Source organism: Lepisosteus platostomus, chromosome 13 (genome assembly GCF_059453375.1).
Source record: "Lepisosteus platostomus isolate fLepPlt1 chromosome 13, fLepPlt1.hap1, whole genome shotgun sequence".
In the NCBI taxonomy this organism is placed as follows: domain Eukaryota; kingdom Metazoa; phylum Chordata; class Actinopteri; order Semionotiformes; family Lepisosteidae; genus Lepisosteus; species Lepisosteus platostomus.
The window spans coordinates 20,274,351-20,290,691 of record NC_142623.1 but is presented as its reverse complement, the minus strand read 5'-3'; the positions used below and the strand labels follow the sequence as shown (position 1 = coordinate 20,290,691).

The 16,341-nt window shown below is 39.1% G+C and overlaps 1 pseudogene; it reads right to left on the bottom strand.

Annotated features, from left to right (window-relative positions):
• Nucleotides 1-5,516: 5,516 nt before the first annotated feature.
• LOC148650199 (zinc-binding protein A33-like) lies at nt 5,517-10,893 on the bottom strand (annotated as a pseudogene).
• Between the last annotated feature and the right edge of the window lie 5,448 nt (nt 10,894-16,341).

Sequence of the window (16,341 nt, the reverse complement as noted above, 5' to 3'; positions counted from 1 at the left end):
CCTGGATGGTGGAAGCTGACGCCTGAAAGTGGGATAGAACCACATAAAAGGAGGCAAACAGAGAAGGCCACAATGCAGTCAGGTACAGAAGATTTGGTACTGAGTGAAACCTGGAACCAGAGTACACTGGAGCAGACTGTAAAAGGAATTGGGCAGCCTCTTGGCTATGTAGTGCAATCCTGTGCTGAGCTTCCAGAAAAAAAAGGAAAATGCTTGGATATCTTGGTCTTGGAATGGGATCCTGTTGCCGAGCCCTGAGGGACAATGGGATCTCGAATTCAGAGCAGAATCCTGGTGCCGAGAACCAAAGACAGGGGTGCAGATGGGCTTCATAATGCAGGATGAGACAACCATCCAGAGAGGCTGCTGAGCTGAGCACCTGCCCGGGAATTGGAGACCAGGCGAGTACAGTCAGGATGGGGAAAACAAATAAAAACAAAGCACAGAACAAAAACCCGTAGTCCAGGGAAAAGGTGTGAAATGAAAAATGATGGAACGCCATTGAAGCGGGTGTTCAGCTTTAAATAGAAGAAGATAAATTGAGTAGGGAATGGAATAATTGTTCATTAAAGGCAGATCACCTGAAGGGGATCCAGTTTATGCAACAAGCCCTGGAAAACTGTGAGCCCTTATGAAAACGTAACAGTTTCCCAGGGCAACCGCTAGCCGAGACACACCATATAGACATAATCATGACACATGTACAGTATTGCACAATTGTATTGTATATGTGTATACAATACTATTTTTACACATTAAATACACTTCCCATGTCATAATTGCACTCTAATTTTCCTGGATTTTCTCTTTAGATTAAGTTGTGTCTGTGGTGAGATCAGTGCTTTATAAATGCCTCCCTACAGACCTATAAACCACACTTTTACTGTGCTCATAGTGATCTTTTCCTGCTGATGGACACCCAAAACTGTCCAAAGTCAAATTTGTCCTCCACTTTAACATTCCAGCAGAGTCTCCCAGAGATGAATCCCTCAGATCCCAGTACACAGATGCAGGAATCAATCCTCTATGGGTTGTCTCTAAGGTTTGTATGTCATACTAGTAAGATTCTCAGACAGTGAGAGGTGGGTTTCTTCTCTGTTGGGGTCCAACTTCACAGGAACTGACAGGAAAAACAATAGAAATTAACCGTGACCTGCTTAAAGACATAGTCAATGAAATACAGGGCTATACTGTAGATGGAGACTTGAGACTTAAACTAAAAGTTTAAGACTATGAAATGGAAAATAAGAATTTTAGCCTTAAACTGCTATATTGATATCTATGAAGTGTGTCAGTGTCATTGTTGTCAATGTTTTAATTAAGAAAGCATGTTTTTGATGAGAAATAACCTGGCTTTTAAAATCATGTCCTTATCCAGGACAGGGTCTCAAGCTTTTGTCTTGTGTGATTGTGGAAAGGGAAAGACTTCAGTAACAACAGGGGCTATTAAGGGCTGTGTGTCTCTGGTCTGTAGAGTATTAGACTGTTATCAATAAACAGAGAGGAGAGTAACGTCACTCTAGAGCACAATCAGGCAATTACACATGAGGACAACAGCTAAAGAGACAGGACACTACAGGAGAAGATTACCATGACAAGCAGGTCATGCAGTGACACCTGTATAGTAAACTGGAGAGATCTGTCACTCCACTCCAGGTTTCTTACACAGTTACACTGCCACTGCTTTTGTCTAGTTTGAGTCCACAATTCTCAATCTTCCTTGTGTACTGTAAATCCCTCCCCCCTTGTGATCCTGCCCCCCAGTACTCATTGTACTGAACAATCCCCAGCATCGTCTCCCAGTCTGTGTACTTCAGAGAGCCCAGGTGCTTGGCAACATCTATCAGTGCTCCTGAAACCCCCTCTGGATCCTGCAATGTGCACTGGGCTCTGCAATAATATTCTGGAGTCAGTTCTGCTGTGGGTTTGGACTTAGTACAACAGAAAAGAGGAAACTTATACAGCATAGTATTAAAATACATTTTCACATAAAATAAAAGGTGTGAAAACAGAATCCCATAATATTTCTGGAATGGGATCCTGTCAATGAAGAGCCTTCTGCTGTGCACTAAACTGTCACTAGAGTTGTTAACTCTAGAGGAGTCGCTGGTTAATAAGCATGAGGCCAGTTAAGGCATATTTTTCATATTTTTCTCTTGAATTGAATACTGCCCTGGGAGAGGACCTGTCACTTTAGAATAATCCAGGAGAACCCCATGTTACCAGCATAAAACTCACCATAATTTTCCCCATAGAAAATCTCAATCTATTTCCAGCCTGAATCCTTGCTAGAATTTCTTCCTCTATATTATTTTCCTCTTGAACCATTCCTCCCAAATACTTAAAAACTTCCACTTTTCCAAAGGATATCCCCCTCTACTTCCAGAGAGCCATGTGTGTTTGTGCTTCTTACAGGGAGGTGCCTAGTGAAATTTGCAAGATATATTATATTGCATTATATAAATGTGTTAGAAAGGGGAAACATATAGGGGAAAGCAACTTGATCATATCCCAAGGATCTGCTAAACTTTGAAGGCACTTCCAATTTCCTTCATGAATCAATCACTATGACTCAGTGGTTCAGTGGTTCCACTATAATGTCTAAAGCCTATTTCAAGAATGGAAATGTTTTCCTTAATTCTTGGAAACAATAATTACATTTTCAAGAATCAAAGTGGTCCCGAATTATAATGCTTTATAGTGTTTTCAAAATGACAGAATTCTCATTTGTAATTGAATTACAAAATTGCGACTTCCTGTTAAAGGCACATAAAGACCTGTTTCGATTGTCTCATAATCTCAGAAACAATCCTCACAGCTCTGCATGACTGTGGAACCTCCTTCCGCAGCAGGGCTTTTCACAATACATTAAATTATCTCAACAATTAATGTTGTAATAAATGTTGGACAAAACACCAAACTACAAAGCACGCCAAAATGGGAAGCAGACAAAAACAACAAAAAGGGGAATAAGTAAAGAAAAACATTCTGCAGACTAAAAAAGTACATGTCAAGGCTCACACAGGTTTTACACAGTAAAAATAAAAAAATAGAATTGCCTTTTCGTTCCTAAAGTAGTAATCATTACCTTCAATCTGGCCATTTTCTAATTCATTTTTCATCTGTGTGAATTGAGCCAGTGTCTTCCCACAGTGCAGGACATAAAAATCCCTTACCGTCTGTTTCAGTAAAGGAGAACTCCAATTAAAATATGTTAGCTGCAGGTAGGGGACTGCACAACTATGGATACTTTGTGAAACAGCTCCACTTGCTGGTGATTTGCATTTTATATTAAGAGCTCTCTTCTATGTAAAATATATATTTTTTATTTTTAAATTCATGTGATCACAGACTAAAGACTGTATTAACGGCAAGATCAAGGATAATTTTCCAATTAGACAGAAAATTTAATAACAGATACTGTTCACAGAACATTATATTTATTATACAATCTCCATAGGATATTAAATTACTTTAGTATAATGTTTCATAAAAAAGTCAGAATCTCCTACAGCATAGTACAACTGTATCGCAGCTGATTTGAAATTTCTGCTCCAGAGTGAAAAGTTACAACTGCTGGACAACTAACCCCACCACTTACTACAGCAACATAGATTTCTCTGTAAGTTTCCCATCCCAGGACTGAGAAGGCACCAACCTTACTGAGTTTCTGAGATCTAATGTGTCTGATCCCTTTAAGACCATGATGTCCCTTGAAGACAGCACGGCTTCCTCTGCTCAGCAAAGGCTGTGGAGAAGCCACATCCCTTGAGTCATTTTAATGCAGATGTGTAATATACTGTTGTTGAAGATTCCCTTCTCTACACAGTGTACATCTATAGAATGGAGATCAGAAGCCTTGAAGAAAGGTTTACAAATGAGAGGTCATTAACTGATCCGTGGATCTGATCCATCCAAACTTCTTTGTGTAAAGAAGTGCCCCCTGTTCTCAGTTTTAAGTCCACTTTCTTGTAGTATCCACTTGATTTTGTACAAGAGCATCTTAAGAAAAAAAACAGAATTCCATCCTGGTGTCTTCTTGTTTGCTATAATCTCAGGCTTTTTTGTTTTACTTTAATTCTTAAACATCACCATTGCTGAAAGAGTCTCAGAAGAACTTATTTAAAGAGACAGCAGCCTGTTTACAATGGCAGAGAGAAGGGCTGTCTGTGTGTTTGCAGACAGCGAGAGATTGTGAAAGTTTAAGTGAGTTAGAATCTGAGCACAAGTGTAATCAAAGGGTCGGTGGCAGTACAGAGACCCTTTGCCAGCAAACGGGGTATTGGGGGAAAGAGTAGAGTCCATTTAATTGCAGACCTCTGGTGGAGAGCATGTGGTGGCAATGAGGTGAGGGCACCACTGATGCTAAACAGTGTGTAGATGAGACAAGCAAGTAGCTGGCCATGAGTGTAAGATACACCAGCAGCTGCATGTCTTAGAAACACAGTGGTCGGGAGAAGGTGCACTGGTAGCTGCAAGGAGAATGAGTCGCCTGAGAGGTTTTGTGGGTACATGCAATTTTAATTAGAGAAAGTGTGTTAAGTCTCAGCAGAGTGCGGTGCGGAAGAGACTTGGTGTTGTTAGTGTAGAAAGTGCCAGTGCAAGAGTGAGGCACTGGAGACAGAGTGAGTGTGAGGCCCAGCCTGGTGGCATCAGGAGGAAGATGTCAATGGCTGGAGCCGACCTTGGAAGACCAAAGGCTGGCTGGTCAGTAGAGGATTAGTAGTGTCATAGGGTTGAGGAACAGGAAGCTCTGTGTGTCTGCACTCAAGAAACACAAGACTCTAGATGAGTGAAGGAGTAGGAGTGAGGAGGAGCTCAAAATGAGCTAGATGGGCGTCCTGTCATTTTAAACCAGTCTGATGATCTATTGTTCTTATTTTAAATATCCACATGTTCTTAATGGTCTTAGGTAACATGTTTATTTCAAACCAGGAATTAACATGGGTTTTCTGGTTTATACTGCATCTTAAGTTATGTCTTTCATTTTGTACGTTTTTGGGATCCATGTTAATTAGCTCAGTATTCAATTCCAGCATTTGCATTTCTGTCTCACTCCACTTTTTTGTTTGTTGAGCTGGATAGTGTTGTTTGCACTAACAATGCTACCCCATGACTTCCCTGATGCCCGTTTCTCTTTCCTTTTCTTAAAAGTTTCCTTCAATTTCTCCATACCAAATCCTTCCTGTGGCAGCCATGGGATTCGTGCAGGGAAAAATAGTACCAGGATCAGCTTTGGAGTTAAACACACCCTCTTTATTCATGGAACTCAGTCCAGCCACAACAAAGCAGCAACAACCATATTAACTACAACCAACAAGAGTAAAGTGCAGGCTTCAGGAAATAAAAACAGCCGCTATCCAGGTGTTCTCCATACCCAAGCTTCCTTTTTTTTTTTCTGCCCTTGCTCCCTGCAGGATTTTTCAGCTCCAGCGTCGCCCAGTGCAGCAGTCTCGGCAGCCTCAAGATTGCCCTTCTAGCTGTTGGCTCCTTGTCCAGGAAGCTCGCAATTCCGTTCCTCCTGTAGATGAGACTCCGTGTTTTCTGATGGGCGGATTCTGTTTGGCAGCAATCTTAGCTTCCAGTCTTCGCTCTGCGCCCCTAGCCTGCTCACAGTATCACCTGGCACAGCACCTCCAGCTCCTTGCCTGTGCCCTGTATCTCTTGAGGAAGCAGTCTCTATTCTAGCCAGCATCTTTAATCTTCACTTTCTCTTTTAACTGCTCAACGCCTTGACCCTCGAGTTAGCCAGGGCTGCCCTGTAAGCCTGTTCTGTTCCTTTTCAGGGGTCTCACTATTGGTTTCCTTTCAGTACCCGATGCTCCCTTTCCAATGGTCTAAATTCAATGACCTTTCTTTTTGCCAGGGATGCAGTTAGCCTGGGTTCTCCTGGGATCAATGTTTTCCCCCCATTATTGACTGGCCTGGCCTGATCAGCCCCACTGGCCAGTAATTCTCATAATCCTCTTTCACTTTTCATTCTCTAGTCTCTTGTGCTTGGGTTCTGACAAATCACCACCGGTGTGGCTGTATCCACTGTGGCTGTATGCTGTGGCATTATAAGGAGGATATGCTGTACTGACAGAAGTCTCTCACCTTTTCTGTAGGAGACATGCTCTCTAAAAACAGCTAATTAATAAAAGACTCACTAAACTTCTACTGTGCCCTCCATACACCATGTCTCCCAAGAGTGATGTTACAATAACAATCAATCTTCAATAATCTACAAATTTTATTACCCTTCAAAAATACGTTCCACAGAGCATATTAACAATGTAATTTGACCAAACCATTTTCTTGTATTCTTTATCCTAAAGAATACATTTAGTACTTTCTAATTGCAAATGCAACATGACATTTCAGTCTCCTAACATTAAACCAAACTTGAATCCTATTGAATTTTTAGAATGTAATTCTACTTGTCCTTAAGCCATCACAGAAGACACCAGCACATACAGCAAGATTTGCCTGTAAAATGAAAAGGTGAAAAATGTACAAAGCAGATCATGACCTCATCTCATCTGGCTGAAGAAATTGTTGATTAAAGGGGATTAAATAAATTGATTAAATATAAAATGCTATTTTATATTTCAGGGTTATAAAGAATTAGCAGTGATGAGTGCATTTCCAACCAAAATAAAAGTAAAATGTACACAGTAACATGTAAAACCTACAAATTACAAAATAGATTAAATTTCCAGGTATGGCAGCACCATGCTCTGCGATTCAGAGGCAAGAAAAAATTCCAAACTACACAACCTGTAGTTGTCTATGACATTGTAAACAAGCTGGCTTGTCAATACATATTGCTCTCAACTTCGAGACTTTAGACAAATTCTACCTACTTGTTAATTCACATTGGAATATTTCTGCAGTGCACAACCTGTACTTATTCACATGTAGATCAGATTACATTAGTTTTTACAGTGACTAGTGAGCAGGAAGTGCCGCTTCATGTAGCAATTTCTGCAAATTTTCACTCTCGTCTGTGGCAAAACCAAGGGTTTGAGACATTATGGCAACTTACAGTACTTTCACAAAATTCAAGATTTTGTGCTTAATTGGAAATTTGTCATTTTTCCCATACCGACAATACATTTATTTTGTTAGAGATTTAATCACTGATCTGAAAACTGGAACTACAGTTCCCCTTTCAATACATAAATGGCATTGTTGAAAGCTAAACTTACATACATTTCAAAATTATCTCAATGACTTAACAAGCACACTCAAAAAACATCTATTGCATGATTACAACAAGAAAACAATTAATTGTAAAAAAACATCCTTTGAAGCTGATTTGTTTTTACTTTTTTTCATTTATCCAAACATACATAGTATTCTCGTAACATAAGAGTAACTGACATCACATTGTGTGAACGACTGGTCTGCAAATAACCCATTGGAATCACATGTTCAGAGATCTAAATTCTCAGGGTTATGAAAAGTAGGAAGCTGTTTTTGACCAGGGAACGAAGAGCTGAAATGTAGAAACTTGCCTGTAAGAAATGGGCAGAGTTTTGCTCCTTGCTGAAAAATAAAGTATGAACAACTATATTATATAATAATATAATAATGTTATAATAATAATCTCATGCATTTAGTTACTGCTTGTCATCCCAAAAGATTCACCCGCCTGAAAGGGAACCCCTCACACATTCTACTGGCCTCCACATCTTCCCTGTTCTTTATCCTCATGATAAGGGGTTATTTACTTATTATAGACACTTCCACTGGGCAGATTTGTAAAGGATCAGGATAGCTTGGCCAAAACAAGGGATAAACCTGCTCTGTAAATGCATTTTTAAACGTGTAGATGGGTGCCTTGTCACTGGGGTCAGAGAATGATACCTCTCCCCTGTCATAGTCCAGCTGCACTCTGATTTTCTGAGGTTTCCTCTTCAGAGTGAGTCGTATCTGTGGTGATGTCAGTGCTCTGTAATCACCATCCAGAAGACCTATCATCCAGAATCCTCCTTCTGGGCTCCCAGTGATTGATCCTTTTCTGCTAATGGTTTCTTTAGCCAAACCCAAGATCCAGTAATTTTTGTCTACCACCTCCACATCCCAGCAGTGTCTCTCAGAGGTAAATCCCTCAGAACCCAGCACACCTCCGCCTGTATCAAACCTCTCTGGGTTGCCAGGAAGCTGCTGTCTCTCAGCTCTGCCTCTCACACTGGTAAGATCCTCAGACAGTGAGAGCTGAGGTTCTGCTGTGTTAGGATCCAGAGTCACAGGAGCTGATAGAGAAAGAAAAAATAGCTTTGGCTTATATTTGTAGCCAAGGTAGAGTTTATGCTGTACTGTATGTGTGTTGTGTAACTAACTGAAAAAAGGCAGTAAAAATGAATGAAGAAGTTATTTAGATTTTTTATTAAATAATGCTATGATTGTGAGTGGAATGTAAGGACCAAGGGAAAAACATATGTTAAAGTTCCTATCCTTATCTTCACACAGGTATATTCTCTACTAGTAAACTTCATTTTGTAGTGGCTGTTGAGAATGTGAGATTTATATTGTGGAAGTTACATTGACAGAAAGCCATGCTGCCAAAATTATTTTAATAAAATACTCATTAAGTACTTAAGAGAGCTAAGTCAATAATTTAACAAGAATTATAGTTCAATGTTGGTGGAAATGAACAGGCTAAACCAATCTTAAACTTAAAATTAAACTTTCCTCTAATTGGAAAAAGACTTGTCATTGCAGTAGAAAATGCCAGACTGCCAGCATAAAATGTACAGCCGAATTCACACCTCAGTGTTTCAGCCCAGCACTGGGAACACAGTATGTGAATGTGACCTTTCATTACTGTCAGTACGAATTATTATTAATGCCATACACTTATATTTTTTTAATGACCACAGAGAGTCGGGACCTCAGTTTCACATCTCATTCACAGGACTACTTTTTACAGGATCCACACAGACCACAGGGTAGGCACCCTCTACTGGTCCCACTAAACCTCTTCCAGCAGTGACCTTAACTTTCCCAGGAGGTCTCCCATCCAGGTATGGGCCAAGCTCACGCCTGCTTAGCTTCAGTGGGTCTCCAGTTGTGATCTGCAGAATGATATATATAGCTGCCAGCGTTAAAAGGAGTGTTGTTACAGAGTAATGTTTACCTGGAGGAATGAAAGGTCTTTAGATTCCATCTCCTGTTCTATGGTTCTGATTGTGTCTGAAAGGGATGGGATCTCACTTGTGAGCCTCTTAATCTGCCTTTTTATGATCTGACTCTTCTGCTCCTCTTCCTTCCTCAGTTCAGCTATCCGTGCTGCCTCTTCATCTTGTAGAAACTGGTGAAGTTTCTCAAACTCCTTCTTTATCTGTCTTTCAGTTTGCTGGGTCTGCATCTGGAATGGAAAAAAAAATTAAAACATAAAGAATTTTGTTTTTGTTAATGCTTGAAGAAACTTCATTTACCAAGCCTGTCTTTTTTTCTGAACAGAGCAAAGTAATTAAAAAGTGATTAAAGTAGTGATTAAAGTGACAATTAGAACCAAGCCACAAACAAATGAAGAAAAATTCTGATTTATTTTGTTCAAGAAAAAACTGCTTGAATGTAAACTGCACCTTGATCTTTAGAAACAAGTCAGAGTCTTATGTTTTAACTTGATTTGCTTGATTTTAGTTTAAGTGTGGAAATGGAACATAATTATTCATTTTTCCTCTGTAATCTCATAAAACCTGTTAAATTTCAGATAAAATTCATATTGTAAAAGTACCCTAATATGCTCTGATGCTTTGTCACACATTTCTTTAACATTATGAAAGGCTTCCAGCTTCTCCTGCAGTAGCTTCAGTGATGTCTCAAGCTCCTCCTAGAAAACATTGACAAAGTTAATTTTTGAATTTGATCATTTTTAGTCAATTTGACTTCCCTGTCCATAAGTACTGTATGACCAGGAAAGAAAGAAAACATAATGAAACAATTAAGATTCTCTCCTAAATAATTTCTCAGTGCCTACTTCCTACATGAAGTTCAGATTTTCTATGCGTTTTTTTTTTGTTACAGGCAATGTATTTTTTTATTTTACCCTTTTTGAATGTATAGCTGAATGCTTTCCTACAGCGTTTATTTTCTTCTCAATAAATGAGTCAATAAGAGTTTAATCTCTGTAAAAGTACTATTGAAAAAAGTTCCAGTCAATGACCAACGTTTGCATTCATAAAGCACATGAATTGTTACAATACTATATTTACCATTATTACACAATATAATATATAACAAAATAAGTATATCTACCCCTTGGTGTCAAGTAACACAAAGGAAATTGAGTTAGAAACATAACCTACAGTAGCCATAAGCAATGTGAAATTCCTGAAAAAAAGAGCACAGTGCTCAGCTGAGAGCACAGCTTTTGAGTCATCAAAACATTTAACAATTCATTTGTGTTTAAATATTTACTATCTGTATACATAATAAGGTTAAAACCATTATTTTTACTTCTCTAAAGACATTTTTAACTTCAAACCTTATATATCTGTGCTGATTCCTGCACAGGGCAGAATTTGTGGTTTTCATGTTTTCTTGAAGTCTGACACACAGCTCTTCATCAGCCAAACAAAAGAGCTTCAGCTTCTCACTGTGCAGACTGCAGAGCTCTTCAGTCCCGGCTAGACTTCCCTCCTGCAATGACTCACACAGATTCTTTAGAGCCAGGTTACAGGGAGGCATTTCTTTAGAGGTCTTCCTGCAAACGGGACATTTTTGAGACCTTACAGTCTGCCAATGTTTGTCCAGGCAGGCTTTGCAGAAGCTGTGGCTACACATCAAGGTGAGAGGGTCCCTGAAAATTTCATAACACACAGGACAGGAGAGCTCCTCTTCCAGGACACGAGATCTTGCTGCCATTTCTTCACAGAGTTATAAGTTTTCTGTCCCACAATAGCTATATCTCCTCACAAACTGACAGCCTTGAGTGCATCCACTTTCACTTTCATTCACTTCCAACTTCCTTTATATGAGCAGCTCATTTTTCTCTTTAACGGACATTACAGTGCCTTGCGAAAGTATTCAGCCCCCTTGAACTTTTCAACCTTTTGCCACATTTCAGGCTTCAAACATAAAGATATAAATTTTTTATTTTATGTGAAGAATCACCAACAAGTGGGACACAATTGTGAAGTGGAACGAAATCTATTGGATTTTTGAAACTTTTTTAACTAATAAAAAAATGAAAAGTGGGGCGTGCAAAATTATTCGGCCCCTTTACTTTCAGTGCAGCAAACTCACTCCAGAAGTTCAGCGAGGATCTCTGAATGATCCAATGTTGTCCTAAATGACTGATGGTGATAAATAGAATCCACCTGTGTGTAATCAAGTCTCTGTATAAATGCACCTGCTCTGTGATAGTCTCAAGGTTCTGTTGAAAGCGCAGAGAGCATCATGAAGACCAAGGAACACACCAGGCAGGTCCGTAATACTGTTGTGGAGAAGTTTAAAGCCGGATTTGGATACAAAAAGATTTCCCAAGCTTCAAACATCCCAAGGAGCACTGTGCAAGCGATCATCTTGAAATGGAAGGAGTATCAGACCACTGCAAATCTACCAAGACCTGGCCGTCCCTCTAAACTTTCAGCTCAGACAAGGAGAAGACTGATCAGAGATGCAGCCAAGAGGCCCATGATCACTCTGGATGAACTGCAGAGAACTACAGCTGAGGTGGGAGAGTCTGTCCATAGGACAACAATCAGTCTTACACTGCACAAATCTGGCCTTTATGGAAGAGTGGCAAGAAGAAAGCCATTTCTCAAAGATATCCATAAAAAGTCTCGTCTAAAGTTTGCCACAAGCCACCTGGGAGACACCCCAAACATGTGGAAGAAGGTGCTCTGGTCAGATGAAACCAAAATCGAACTTTTTGGCCACAATGCAAAACGATATGTTTGGCGTAAAAGCAACACAGCTCATCACCCTCAACACACCATCCCCACTGTCAAACATGGTGGTGGCAGCATCATGGTTTGGGCCTGCTTTTCTTCAGCAGGGACAGGGAAGATGGTTAAAATTGAGGGGAAGATGGATGCAGCCAAATACAGGACCATTCTGGATGAAAACCTGTTGGAGTCTGCAAAAGACCTGAAACTGGGACGGAGATTTATCTTCCAACAAGACAATGATCCCAAACATACAGCAAAATCTACAAAGGAATGGTTCACAAATAAACGTATCCAGGTGTTTGAATGGCCAAGTCAAAGTCCAGACCTGAATCCAATCGAGAATCTGTGGAAAGCTGAAAACTGCTGTTCACAAACGCTCTCCATCCAACCTCACTGAGCTCGAGCTGTTTTGCAAGGAAGAATGGGCAAGAATTTCAGTCTCTCGATGTGCAAAACTGATAGAGACATACCCCAAGCGACTTGCAGCTGTAATCGCAGCAAAAGGTGGCTCTACAAAGTATTAACGCAAGGGGGCCGAATAATTTTGCACGCCCCACTTTTCATTTTTTTATTAGTTAAAAAAGTTTCAAAAATCCAATAGATTTCGTTCCACTTCACAATTGTGTCCCACTTGTTGGTGATTCTTCACATAAAATAAAAAATTTATATCTTTATGTTTGAAGCCTGAAATGTGGCAAAAGGTTGAAAAGTTCAAGGGGGCCGAATACTTTCGCAAGGCACTGTATGTCAACACAAATTACAATGATTGTGTAATGCTTTTTTTGCTGTGTTATTGTAAATATTAAAGGTTTGGCAATTTATAATTAAATACAAATAACTTTGATTAGGTTCAGCTGCAGGTACTTTTACATGTCAGGAATACTTAAATCTAAAGATGTTTTTGGGAGTTTTGGGGTATAAAAAGGTCGCACACTGAAGAGTTGCTTTTTCAGACCTCAGAATCATTGAGCTAAGTGGCACTATGTGAATGTCCATGTAAAACTAAGGACAGTAGGCACCTCTTTGTACAAAGAGTTGTGGGAGTCTGGTACAAGCTGCTCAGCCATTATGTTGAAGCTGATAACAAGGCTTCTTTCAAGATATTTTAGGATTATCTAAGATGCTAAGTTAGTAGAAAGGTCTCCTCTCATTTGTAACACTTCTTCTATTATTGTCTAACTCAGTATTGCACCTTCAATATTATATATTATTTGCAAATAATATATAGTGCATTGTATTCTGTTGCATTAGAATACAGTATATATACAGTATTATGTCCCAAGGATCAACTAAACCTGAAGGCACTTACAATATCCTTCATGAAACAGTCAATACGCTGCCTCAGTTGTTCAGAAATTGAACCATTGTCGGACATTATAAATCTATCTGGAGGTAAAAAAAAGAATGCAATAGGAAAATAAGTTTTCAAAAATCAATGTGGTCCTGAGCACTTTTCAGTTGTCTCAAGAAATCTCCATCCTTTTTATGATAAAATTTCAGCACTGCAATTTCCTGTCAAGGAAAATTCTGAAAATTCTGAAAAATTCAAAAAAGTTTGAAAATGTATTTTATTTATTCAGGTGATAACAATCTATAATTAGCAGATAAATACATCCCTGTAAAAAATGCTAAGGTAGCAGGTGAAATGGGGAACTTGTAATCATGGTGAGACCCAGAGAAATGTTCCTTTAGACACGGGATTGAAGAGCAGATTCTACTTATACAACATTCTGATTATTATGTAATTTCAATAGGATTTTAATTACCAAGTAGTCAGATGACAGTTAGAATATTTAATTGATCAGCCCAGTACAACTGTACTGTGGCAATGATTTGAAATTTCTGCTCCAAAGTGAAAAGTATACCTGCTGGACCCCACCACTTACAGCAGCAGCGTACTGTATGTTTCCCATCCCAGGACTGAGAAGGCACCAACCTTTATAAGCTTCTGAGATCTAATGAATCTGCCCCCCTTTAAGAACATATTGGTGCAGATTTGTAACTTACTGTTCTTGAAGGTTCCCTTCTCTACTCAGTGTACATCTGTAGGATGAAGAGCAGAAGCCTTGAAGAAAGGTTTACAAACAAGAGGTCATTCAGCCCATCTGGCTTATTTGGTAGATGGTCATTAATTGATCAAAGGATCTGACCCAGCCACTTCTTGAAAGAAATGAGGGTATCAACTTTACTGATCACTGCTGAGTAGCTTGTTCCACACTGCCACAGCCCTTTGTGTGAAGAAGTATCTCCTGTTCTCAGGTTTAAGTTCACTTCCTTGTAGTTTAAATGTAATTTTGCACAACAGCACCTTAAGAAAAAAAGAATAGAAATCCATCCTCATGTCTTTGTTATTAGTAGAGCCTTATACTTTTTTAATTTTTATTTTCAAATAGTACCACTTTTGTGTGATTAACACAAAAAACAGAGTGTTTCTGTACCAGGAACTTGCCTATTCTCTTCCCACTGGGGTAAAACAAAACATTTATCCTGGGATACTTTGAACCGCAAAACAGATATGAACTGTACTTCTATTTTACAAGTGATTAATGTTGTAGTGTGCTCTCTGAAGGCACCAGTTCTGTAGGCTTTGGGCATTTACTGGGACAATTATTAATTGTAGCAGTAAATCACAAAATGATTCTTTTGATGGCCTTAGAATCCAACCATGCGATATAACTCAAACAACGCACACACACAGGTACTAATACACGAGGATACATTTATTAATACATAGAAAATGCATGTAAACCTAACAGATCTTATCGAGAGGGTTATCAGAATACAAAAGATATATATTCAGTCAGTTACAAAGAGTTACTGTACATATATCAAGAGGACATACGTTCAGTATATCATTCATTTAGACCGTTTCATAAATGAACTTGGTTATACATTAGATACTCAAAACAAGTACATAACTCTTACAGATGCAGCCATTCAAAATGAGCGGTAAAAACCCGCGGTACAGTAACCTACCCGCAGGGCACCGGAGGGCACCGCGGTAAGTGATTGGCTGGCCAAAATGACCGACAGGGGCACTCGTGGTGCATTGGTTGGTAGTGAAAAGATTTAATCATTTAATGTCTTTACTGTGCACATTTTAATCCACTTAGTTTTGAATATTTATATGGAATTTTACCACTAAAGGGAAATTTTAGTAGCTGAGCATAAAAAGAAGAGGAGCATAACGCACCCGAAGGTCATAAACGATATTAATTTAGGAACATAAACATTACTGTATGTACATAAACTGTACTGTGTATGGCTGGTCTTGATAGTTTAAAGAAAAAATACACACCAGTCTTCCATTTCTCCCTAAACATTTTAAGCATTAAAGTTTTATGAAACGGTACCCAAATATGTGATTGCTGTATAGAATGAATTTTAATTTTTAAATTAATTTAAATTTATTTAACACGAAAATTAAGCTGTTTACATCTTCCGCCTGAGAACAGTCACCCGTTGCTACCCAACGCAGAAACACAGCCACTAACTAGCAAAGAGAGGACATTAGCTAGCCAATATGATAAAGAAATAAATGATTATTTTGTTTATTTCTTTTGCACATTTATTTGAACATTTCCATCGATTGTACAAGCACTTGGAAACTGTCCAATCCCTAGTTCATCAGGCATTTACCGGTCTGGCGCCGGTCTGTGTCTTCTAGGATATAATGTCAGTGAACTCTTGTTTTTATGTCCACTATAACTACGCTGGGCAAACGTTCCGAGGTCAAATTCTTCCAGCACGGGGGTACCTTTAAAGCGGAGACGACGGCACCGACATTTTTTGGCGCGCCTTCTCTTTAAAGCCCTGGCCAAATATGAAGACAGTACGTACAGTTATAATTCAAACGGAATTAAAAACTACACATCCCAGTTACCATGGTGGTGCTTGTGATCATTGCGTTTAACCAACGAAACAGGGCGAAAAATCAGTCACATGACTTTGGGACAGCGTTTCGAAAGCTTAACCTATCAGCAACAAAGCGAAATTTGTTGCTGATAGACATCTAAAATCAGTTTCGATCAAGGTCTCTAAAACGAACAAGAAAAAGAGCATTTTCGGAGGGCAATTACGCTGTGTTTATATAGAATAACTGATTTATGAGCAATCTAATTTCTTGTTCGTTTAAAACAGTGAAATGTCAGCTGCAAAAGATCGCACCAGAAACAGCACTCTCTCTGCCTGTCATAGACGTTCAGGAAAGGCTGAATGAAGTCATGTCAAGTACAATAATTCGGTGATCAATAATAACAGTTGTAGGACAGTATATAAGGAGGATAAGGATTTTGAAGTTGACTCGAAATCTGATAGGTAACCAGTGCAAGGACTTGAAAACAGGTGTAATGCATCCCTGATAGGATTCTTGCTGTCATATTCTGAACATATTGAAGATTGCTCAGTGTGGATTTAATTTCCCCAGTGAACAGGATGTGCATTTATTAATTCTAGA